Source organism: Leucopleurus acutus (assembly GCF_964270905.1).
Source record: "Leucopleurus acutus genome assembly, chromosome: 7".
NCBI lineage: Eukaryota > Metazoa > Chordata > Mammalia > Artiodactyla > Delphinidae > Leucopleurus > Leucopleurus acutus.
In genome coordinates, this window is record NC_139150.1 from 43,611,726 (window position 1) to 43,622,512 (window position 10,787).

At 46.0% G+C, this 10,787-nt stretch overlaps 1 protein-coding gene across 1 annotated transcript in view; it reads right to left on the reverse strand.

Annotated features, from left to right (window-relative positions):
* GCNT1 (glucosaminyl (N-acetyl) transferase 1) overlaps window positions 1-9,497 on the reverse strand; it is a gene marked incomplete at its 3' end in the record, with an annotated part of 55,882 nt that extends 46,385 nt beyond the window's left edge. The window contains 2 exon segments of the mRNA XM_082843251.1: window positions 8,446-8,565; window positions 9,390-9,497.
* Between the last annotated feature and the right edge of the window lie 1,290 nt (window positions 9,498-10,787).

Here is a 10,787-nt window from a genome sequence, read left to right on the forward strand (position 1 = left end):
TGACTGCCTTTCCTTTGTTTCTGCATTCCCTCCCCCCTCTAAGTAGTAACTATTTAAATCTGACCTTTGGAACTCAGGGAAGGTCTAGGAGGCTAAAATCCTTTCCCTACAGGCAAGAAGTGGTGGGGCATAGAAAGCCTTTGTACTTGGGAGGGCTCCACAGGGTCCTGCTTGGTTTCATGGATGCTAAACAAGCTGTTCAAAGGCACTCATTTTGATTTGTGCATGTGTTTGAAATCTTGTATTTTTTTTTCCCCCTTTTTGGCCGGGCTGTGCGGCATGCAGGATCTTAGTTCCCCAACCAGGGTTCCCCTGCATTGGGAGCGTGGAGTCTTAACCACTGGACCGCCAGGGAAGTCCTGAAAATCTTGTATTTTTATAGCCATGCCTATTTTTTCAGGGAACTTGCAAGTTCTCTGATAAAAGGCAATCAACGCAATATTGTTAGGTTGACTATAGTGTACTTTTAAAATACTTGAGCAGAGCCAGTAAGATGTAAATGTGGTTTTCATCTATATCTGGGAGCTAGAGAGGTCAAAAGCCCTAAACAGGAACACATTCCTGGGACAGCTGCACTCTAGTGGCAGCTACTACGAGTGCTTCAGGTATTTTCACTGCAAACCAGAGGTTTTGTTAATTAGCAGGAGTGTTAGAACTGGATCTTCCTGGGTGAAGCTAATGACTTTGATTAACATGGCATTTGAGAAAAGAGTGGACAAAGATGAGATCAGGATGCTCTGTCTATGTGGATGGATTAGGGATATTCTAGAGGCATGTCCTGCGCTTACATCCAAAGGACACATAAGCCTGGCAAGTCGAATAGCCTGGGATGGTGCCCTGGGAGCATTCCTGGGTCCAGCTGCTGATTCCAGAAAATTCGTGATTACTTGACTGCAACATCATGGTCAGCTGAATCCTGCTGGAATGTCTGACACCCTTGCCTCAAGTCAACCTTTTGCTGGAGAGGCAGTCAGAGCCCCAAGACAGGACACAGCTGACCTGGACTGGCTTTCTAACCTTCACCTGCCCAGAGAACTGCAGCCCTCCACCAATCTCTGCTTGCCAAAAATACCCAAACTGGCTTGTCTGGGTGCACGGACAACAGCAATGACGTGGCTAGTGAATGAAAGAAAGGGAAGCCACACATGACTTAAAGCATTTACCTGTCCCAGAGCAAACGGCTGACGACAAGATTTCTTGAAGTTCCGTGGCTTTTTGTGCTTGTTTTTTAAAGTGTTCAAAGTGGCTTGTTTAAAGGAAGTTTAATGTACACATTTCAAGGGAAACAAGACACAGCATTCAATTCCTTCCAGAGTATGAGCCCTTATTTTTACTCTAATAGCAATTTTATTTTCCACTGAGTGAGCTACAGGAGCATGTCATGGGGAAGAGGCAGTTTTCGATTAAAGTTTACAAGGAAAGCGTGTGTGTGTGTGTGTGTGTGTGTGTGTGTGTGTGTGTGTGTGTGTGTGTGTGTGTGTGTGTGTGTGTGTGTAGAGACAGCAGTTTGACTCACAGTTTTTAATGATAAGCTGGCAAAATTTTTACTACAAACACTAAGAGTAAAAGCTTCAATTACCTTCAATATATGTATATTTCTTTAAAAATTACACGTACTACTGTACATATGTACCTTAAATGATATGCATTACAAAACAAAAAGGTGGAGCAAGATGAAATAAAACCTATTAGCTTAATCACTTAGGGCACAAAAGTTCTCGCTCACTACAAATTTTTATTAATATTTGTAATGAAAGCAATATATTAAATATGCTTCATTATTTTTGAAAACCCCCAATTACTTTGCAATCCAACACTTGAATAACTGCTTCCAAGCTCAGTGTACTGTAACATTTTGCTTTAATGGCTATCTGGGATGGCACGGATACACTGGAAAAACAGCAGAACACACTTAGTTCTGCTTCCCAAATCTTGATACTTTTCTGTCTATTGATTAATTATAAAAAGCTCCTTGATGAGATTCAACTGGTTTCAATCAGTCCTTCTTGCAAATTAGTCTCAGGTGTCACATTTTTATAAATTCAACAAATAGATTCAAAACTTACTGATATTCTTCACCTAAAACATTTTAACAGGTAGACAATTCTGTTTCCAAGTTTTTAAAAGCTTTTTCTGGGACTTCCCTGGAGGTCCAGTGGTTGAGACTCTGCGCTTCCACTGCAGGGGGCACGGGTTCGATCCCTGGTCTGGGAACTAAGATCCCACATGCTGTGTGGTGTGGCCAAAAATGTAAAAATAAAAATAAGGGCTTCCCTGGTGGCGCGGTGGTTAAGAATCCGCCTGCCAATGCAGGGGACACGGGTTCGAGCCCTGGTCCGGGTAGATCCCACGTGCGGCAGAGCAGCTAAGCCCCTGCGAGCCACAGCGGCTGAGCCCATGGGCCTAGAGACCATGCTCCTCAACAAGAGAAGCCACCGCAATGAGAAGCCCGCGCACCACAACGAAGAGTAGCCCCGCTCGCCACAACTAGAGAAAGCCCGTGCGCAGCACAGCAACAAAGACCCAACTCAGCCAAAAATAAAAATTAATTAATTTTTTAAATAAATAAATAAAATAATAAGTTTTTTCTTTTGGGAAGGGGAGAGTTTTGATAACTCACAAATCTACCATATTTCTTGGCAACATGTTCACATCCTAATGCAAACGTTTTCCAAATGGTTATTTCCAAATGCCTCTGTAGCATAAATTTCTTCTGAAAAGCAGTCACTCTCCCTCTCCTTGTGAGCATTTCACACTTATCTTGGATTGTTCCTGCTCTACAAAGTAACTGCAACTACTGACAGGCACAGCAAAACTGGGAAAGGGCAGCAAATCTGGAAACCTTGTCTTTTGTTAAAAAAAAGATGCAAACACCTGTAAACTCAACCGCTCTTCGGTGGGTGCCGGGAAGAGAACAAGGGATGCTGAGTGGTGCGAAGACGGTCACGCTCCCTCCCCAGAGCATTATAAAGGATGGTAAAGCATCTACCACCTGAAGCTACAATTCTCTCTCATGCCCTGACACACATCCAACGAGGCGAATGCTCAACTTCAGCTCCCGTGGCTGAGAATCAAATCTCAGGACACCTGTAACCAACTCACGGCTAAGTCTCAGTTCACCGTTTGAGAGATGCTGCAATTTAAAGCCTTTGTGTTGATAAAACAACTACATAACTCAATGATACGCTGTCACTGGCAAATTGCAACACTTCACAATGTGCTTAAGGGTGAGGTGAGGAGGGCCGCACCTGGGCGAGGAATCCCAGCCTCCTCCTTAGGAGATCACACTCCTCGCACAGGATAGCAGATCCAGAAGGCACCACTGGCAACACAGACTTTAACTGGTAAGACAGCTTGGTTTCCTTCTTAAATATTTACAAAATTATAAATAGAAGGTCTCATACTTTCCTTCAACACCCCGATAGAATCGTCATTCGCCTCCCGCTTTGGATGCCAATCTATTTTGTTCATAATGGTCTCAACCTAACTGTTCATACACAGTAGGCAAATACAGTAAATTCCAGGTAATTGGCTGCAGCTCAAGGGGGCAGAATGGCTTTAAATGGTCTGGTAGCCGAGGGAGTGGCTCTCAACCTTGGCTGTTGGAACTATCGGGGAGCTTTCCAAGAATACCGATCCCCCTCCCTGAAATTCGATGGAATTGGTCTGGAGTTTCACCTGAGTGGCAGGAATTTTAAAAGCTCCCAAGTGTTCCTAATGTAGAGTCAACATTGAGAACTTGGACATGTACCTGCGCATTGAGGAGGGAGCCTGGGAAGACCCTTTCCCTCCAGAAGCCCCACCGCCACCCCGGGGGCCTTGATGTCCATCAAAATAAGCTCTCAGGTGAGCACTAATGCCTTTAGTCATCAAGCGTAAGGTGAAAGGTGGGAAATGATTTGAAGAAAAGGTAGTAAGAGGCTATTTCAGGTACGTGGGGCTGAGCTGGTTTTTACAACACTTCTGACACCAAATGCGGGGTTTTTCCTCCTGACACCCACCAATTCTGACACCAACTGGGTACTCAACCATTCAGTTCAATTCTGTCACAAACTAGCTGGAGTCAGCCCAGACCCCAGAGATTAAGGGCTCAGTCCCACAAGACTGCCCGCACTTCAGTCATCAGCTGCAAATGGGGTGCCCAGGCAAATTATAAATTTGGGGGTTCCGTGAATTCAGCGTTTCTCATGACACCCCAACCCCAGGTTCAAAAATTTGCTAGCACAGCTAGGATTCCAGAAAACACTTTACTTACTACTACAGTTTATTAGAAAGCACACAACTCAGGAACACCCAAAAGGAAGAGATAAATAGGGCAAGGTATGGGGGGACGGGCACCGAGCTTCCTGGCTACTCCTCCTGGCAGGCTGCCCCTGCTCAGCACCTTGATCTGTGCAGCTACCTAGAAGCTCTCCAAACGGTGTTGTTCAAGTGTTTTTTTTGTTTTTTGTTTGTTTGTTTGTTTGTTTTGCGGTACGCAGGCCTCTCACTGTTGTGGCCTCTCCCGTTGCGGAGCACAGGCTCCGGACGCACAGGCTCAGCGGCCACGGCTCACGGGCCCAGCCACTCTGCGGCATGTGGGATCCTCCCAAACCAGGGCACGAACCCGTGTCCCCTGCATCAGCAGATGGACTCTCAACCACTGCACCACCAGGGAAGCACCCCCCCCTACCTTTTATTAAAGTCCGAAGTCCAAAAAATGACCCAAGAGGCCTCATCCCAAGCCACGTTCCTTCCTCGGTCTCAACCATTTCAGCCTGGAACTTTAAACCCTGACTCACCTGACTACTTCCTTCTCGTTTTTAAGGCCTCATTTTAAATGTCTCTTTTTAGGTGGACCTACCCTGAGTAATCCCCTCCCCTAAACTAGTCTAGGTCCCCAGGTTAAATGTTCTCTGGACATCTGTGCTTTTCTCAAGTACCATTTATGACTGTGATTGCCTGTGTGACTACGTGCTAGTCAGCCGCCAGCCCCCCGACAACCAGCCACTAGACTAAATGGTTCATAAAGGCAGGGACCCTCTATCCCATTCACAGCTGTAGCCCGAGCTGACAATGCCTGGCATCCAACAGGTGCTCAGTAAATATTTGTTCAGTGAGTAAACAGGTGCAGGTGCCCAGGCCCCTTGCAAACTATCTGGCTCCCTCTTTAGCAAAAGAAAAAGTAATCATGGGAGGAAGTTCTTAGTAAATTTAGCGCACTGATTATCAAATCCACATAGACTCCTGATTGAAAATATTTGGACAATCCAAGAATCAGAAATTCTGGGTGCTTCACGGCAGCAGGAACACTTCTCTGGATTTGCATTTGTGACCACAATCCTCTTTTGAGCTACGGACAGAGTTTTCCCAGGGCCAGTTTCCTGTGTGCTGTTGCACAGGACCCTGAACTTTGCTTAACGCTCAGCTGTCTGTCGCCACCCTGAAGTTCTTCATAATTTTTTTTTTTTTTTTTTTTTTTTTTTTTTTTTTGGCGGTACGCGGGCCTCTCACTGTTGTGGCCTCTCCCGTTGCGGAGCACAGGCTCCGGACGCGCAGGCTCAGCGGCCATGGCTCACGGGCCTAGCCGCACCGTGGCATGTGGGATCTTCCCAGACCGGGGCACGAACCCGTGTCCCCTGCATCGGCAGGCGGACTCTCAACCACTGCGCCACCAGGGAAGCCCTCTTCATAATATTTTAACAAGGGGCCCCACAAATTATGTAGCCAGTCCTGAGTCTTACAAATTAGTCTGATTTCTCTAAAGATGCATCGTTTATAACCAGGGCAATGTTTTCAACCTCCCAAGGTCTAAAAAGAGAGGATTATACTTGCAGGACATTTTTTCTTCTGATAAGCAATATCATATATTACTTAGTGTTCTCTTTCATAAAATTAGGATATCTCAGACTACAGAAACACATGGTTGTCCTATTTACTGCTGTTAGGCAAAAAGTTTTACATTTCTTTTAAAACTAAATTCTACTCTGAACATGATTTAGACTGAGTCTCTTTTAAAATTTTTGCTTAAAAGTTTTTGTTTGTTGTTCTAAAATTAGGGATTGTGTCAATTTTTTCAAATCAATAACCATGGTCCACTGATACTCCATCATACCTTAAAAAAATCTGAAAGACAATGAGCACACTGAAAAGAGAAAAATGAAAACTGCTGTATAACTCCTTTTTAGCTTCCACATTTTAAACTTTAGAAATTTAACAGCTGCGTCAAACACTTGAGATTTCTTTGGCGAAAAAACCTGGCAGAATACACATGGCCATTCACGAAGAACACTGGTTTAGTCATCTTTATTATAAAAATATTTTAAATGTCAGATGTTTAAACTTTACCAATAGCTTCTCTAGTCATTAGAAGTTTAAAGTTAACTGTGTTTAGTATACAGTTTAGTTAATAAACATCTAGAGCATTTTAACTATTGGTGCATGTTTTCTCAACTTGGTGACTCTGTTCCCCAGGGGACATTTGGCAATGTCTGGAGACATTTTTGGTTGTTACAACTAGACGGAGGGGGATCTTCCCTGGCGATCCAGTGGTTAAGACTCCGCCTTCCAATGCAGAGGACCCGGGTTTGATCCCTGGTTGGGGAACTAAGATCCCATGTGCCACGGGGGCAACTAAGCCCACACGCCACAACTACTAAGCCCCTGTGCTCTAGAGCCGGAGCGCCAAAACTAGAGAGAAGCCCACGCACCACAACAAAGAGCTCGCGTGCCGCAACTAAGACCTGTCGCAGCCTAATTAATTAATTAATTTTTTTTAAAAAAACCTAGATGGAGGGGACTGGTGGCATCCAGTGAGTCAAGCCAAGGACACTGCTACACATCTTACAATGCAGAAGACAATCCCAACAGGAAATTATCTGGCCAAAAATGTCAAAGGTACCAAAGTTGAGAAACTGGTCTAACCATACATGCGTTTGCTACAGATAGGCAAAAGGACATATGACAACCTGAAACCATGCCTCCTGTGTCAAAGCCATTGTGGTTAAAAGTACAGACAGGCCCCAGGAGAAAGACCAGATTTATAAAATTAGTCATTTGGGAACTCCCTTTTTAAGGCAGGGAGTAAGGCATCTGACATCCTGAGCTAGAACCATGAATAAACAGTAACAAAATTCCTTGGTTGGCCCAAAAAAGACTGCTTTCCTCAATGCAGCTACACTAATGTACACTTCATAGAAAAGAGAAACTGAGATTCAGAAGAGATGATTTTCAATAGTATTAATTTGTTTCCTACCGCCTCATTTCATGAAAAATGTACAACATATATACATCATAGGTCAGAATTTTTCATTCACTTGAGAATGTGATCACCAGGTATAGCAGTTTCTAAGAGATCTGAAAACAGATGATGCAGCATGAACCAAATTTGATTTGATTTCTTGTGTTTTAAAAAAGAAAAAAGAAGAGCCAATATTTAAAATCCCTTTTTACATATTTTTTAATAAAGATTTTTCAGTTATTGGGTGGGGGAGCTCTGGTCACACTGGACCAGAATTCCTACACAGTTACAGGGAGGAAATGGCCAATACCCACCCAGGTGTTGGCAGGTCCTCTGCGGGTCATCTGGGACCAATCAAGGTCCATTTAGCTCTCCCCACACATTACTTGTTTGGTGCCTGTAAATTTGTTGATTTCATTTTGTAGATGGTTGATAGTTCTCAAGAAAAACATTTTCCTTAGTGTTAAGTGACTAAATTGCAAATGGAAAAGAAGTAACTAGTGACTTGAAGCAGTCCTATAATTAATCAAGAATGAACTATAATTAATGAAGAATGGAATCCAGTACATACTCAGCGCCAAGGCTGAGAAGGCTCTTTCCAAGGCCAGGCTGAAGCAAAGGCAGAGGAGCTGACAGGAACCTTTAAACCCTCACCATGAAACGGGGAAAACAAACAAACAAACAAAACTTCTTTCATCTATCAATAAAACTGAGTAAACGTAAATTCGCCGTATATTATATTGTTTTTAAACATAGAGGAGTTAGCCATTTCTGAGAACTCAAAATCTTCCCAGAACGACCATCCTGAAGGCCTGCAAAAAATCGATTAAGCAACAGCAGAGAGCCACAGAGCCTGCATTTCCTTCTTGCCCTAACTGAAATCTGCTACCAAATCCTATGGCGGGTGGGGGTGGGGGGGCTTGTTTGGAACTGCCTGGGTTCCTAGCAGGTAATTTACACTGATCTTTAACAACCATTCAGCCCTCCTCCTCCCCTTTATAAAACAAATCTGCCTTTCAGAACAGCTCTTAAAGAGAGGGGCACGCAAGTCCCTGACCCCACGCCTCACCTACCCCTCACCAAATGCAGACCGTGCTTTCTCTGAACACTGTATATCTTCCCAATTTGCCTCTTGTCCTACTAATTCTAAAATGAAGACTCCCTTCTCTCTAAAAAGAAATAACAAAGCCAAGGGTGTGCAGGATGCCAGGTGATACAAGACTCACCTCCACCCGGGCAGCCCTAAGGCCGAGGCTGGACGTACAAGTGACCTCATCCAACGGGAAAGATGAGAAGTGTGCAGCAGGCAGGGGTGCCTGTGTTTTGCTCGGCGTCCAGAGAAAGGGCTGCAAGGGGGGAAAAGAGCTGTGAGCGAGAGCTTCTTCCACCTTAAAAGCTAATAAACAAAAATTGGAAATATTTAAATCAGAAATTGGGTGCTAACAACACAAAACCAAAAAGAAACCTAGGAAGGGAGTAGAATGAGTTTAAGAAGAATCACCTGTTTCATCACAGACTCAGCAGCGCGCGTTTCCTAGACTTGGCGTGAAGGATAGAGAGGGAACAGGAAGATGGGGAGACGCGTGAGGGCTTCAGAGCCCTTGAGTAGCGTCTCTTTTCCAGTACTTGGCCCCAGGGTAAGTCACTTATTATCCTGGCTTAGGCTTCTTTATCAGTAGAATGGGGGTAATAAATGCCTCTCCGCAGAGCTACAGTTAGGATTAAATGAAGTTAAAGCCTCTGGCCCGAAGGGACAACAACGATTAGTAATGTTCGCTCCCAGACTATCCAAGCCCGCAGCCGCCAACTCCGATTCCTAAGCTCCAACTCGCTACGTGGACCAGGGGGAAAGAGACCAGAAAAAGTGGCTTCCAGCTGACACTGGGCACCAGAGTCCTAGCCCCAGGCTCCCCTGACCAGACGGAAGAGTAGGGTCGAGGCAGGGCGCCCTGCACCATCCCCGGCCCCGGGCGCACAAGCTCGAAACCGATTCCCACCGCGCGTCCTCTTTCTCCTGCCCCGGCTACGCTTCCTCTTCCCCGGCGGAGCTGACCTGGCTCGAGGCAGCGGGGTCCTGGCTAAGAGCCTGCTCCCTCCCTTCAGCCCATCCTTCCCCTTTCCTCCCCTGCAGCCAGGCAGCCGAGCAGGGACCTGGTAGGGAGTTACTTACCAGCAGCGAGCGCCTGGTCCCGAGGACGCTGGAAGGTGCTGGGCCGCGCGGGTACTCTCCTCGTCTGGCTTTACGCTGCGCTGGGCTGCGCCGGTGGCGCTGGAAGACCTCGCCGCGCGGCTTCGGGCCACCCACCCGCGCGCCCGCGCGCCACGCCCCTCGGCCCGCCCCCCTAGGCCCCGCCCATGGCCTCGCCCGCCTCGCCCGCCTCGCCCATCTCTGCTCTTGCAGGCGCCGCTGGCCACCCGGCAGAGGTCAGCACATCCTCAGGGCGTTTCCGTGGTCTGGGCGGAGGGCTGGACTCCGCGTGCTTCCTCTCTCTGCTTCCTCAGGTTGGCACGGGTTCTTAGTTGGGAGAACCGCATAAGGACTGGGCACGTGAGTGGGGTCTTTTATACCTCCTTCCTCGGAGGCAGGAAACGCGGGAAGCGCTGTCTTCTCTGATTTTAAAAATAAAAATAGGTTTTATAACGAAAAAGAAAAAAAATTAATGCCAAGCCTCTTTACATCATGTTAGAGTTTAGAGGTGACCGTGTAGTTTTTTATTTCCGCTGATGAACTTTGCATACTAAATTTAGCATTTTAAAAAACTCATTACATGCGTATTTTCACATGAAAACTGAAATTAAATTGTGGAACAATTCTCAATACTATGCAAGGTAGAAAGCACCTCTCTCCTGCCCTCACTGCCCGTAGCATTGTGTCAATTATAAAAGTCCGCACAATCTCCCTTGCAGCAAGAGGAATATTGTGTACGTGTTTTCTTCCGTTGAATTTTTAACTCCTGGAGCGCAGAACAGGTTCTTACTTATCTTCGTATCACTTATTCATTCAACACATACGTACTGAAAAAAATGAAGGAACTAACTGAATACACAGTCACTTCCCTGCCCACAGGGCCCTGCTGGAACTGTAGGGTAAAGCTGAGACCTTGTTAGTGGATGGGCTTCCCTGTAACAGGAGGCTTGCCTGGTGTCCACCATTCTAAGGAAAGGAGGTCATTGCTCAGGGGAGACGCATGAACACAGAGAGCAGGGCTGGGAAGCACTGAGTATCTGAGGCTCATCTTCTTGGGCTTTGGTCTTGATGAGATTAGATGCCCTAGGGACAGGGTTAGCTGTATAGACATGTCCACACAAAGCAGAGGATGACAGTGCCCAGTAAGTGGAGCATAAATTAGCCACACTTAACAGCACACAGGTTTCAAGTTAACCCACCTGTCTCTTTTATGAACACCTGGCCTTTTCTCTTCTAGACTGGAATATTCTGGGAGGAGTGCTCTGGACTCAGCTCCCACCTCTGTGCCAGAGTGTTGCTGGGCGAACCAGGACCCTGCAGGCCAGCTGTACTGACAATGGCAGAGTCACTAGTGAAATATTCCTGGGGGAAGGTAAATCT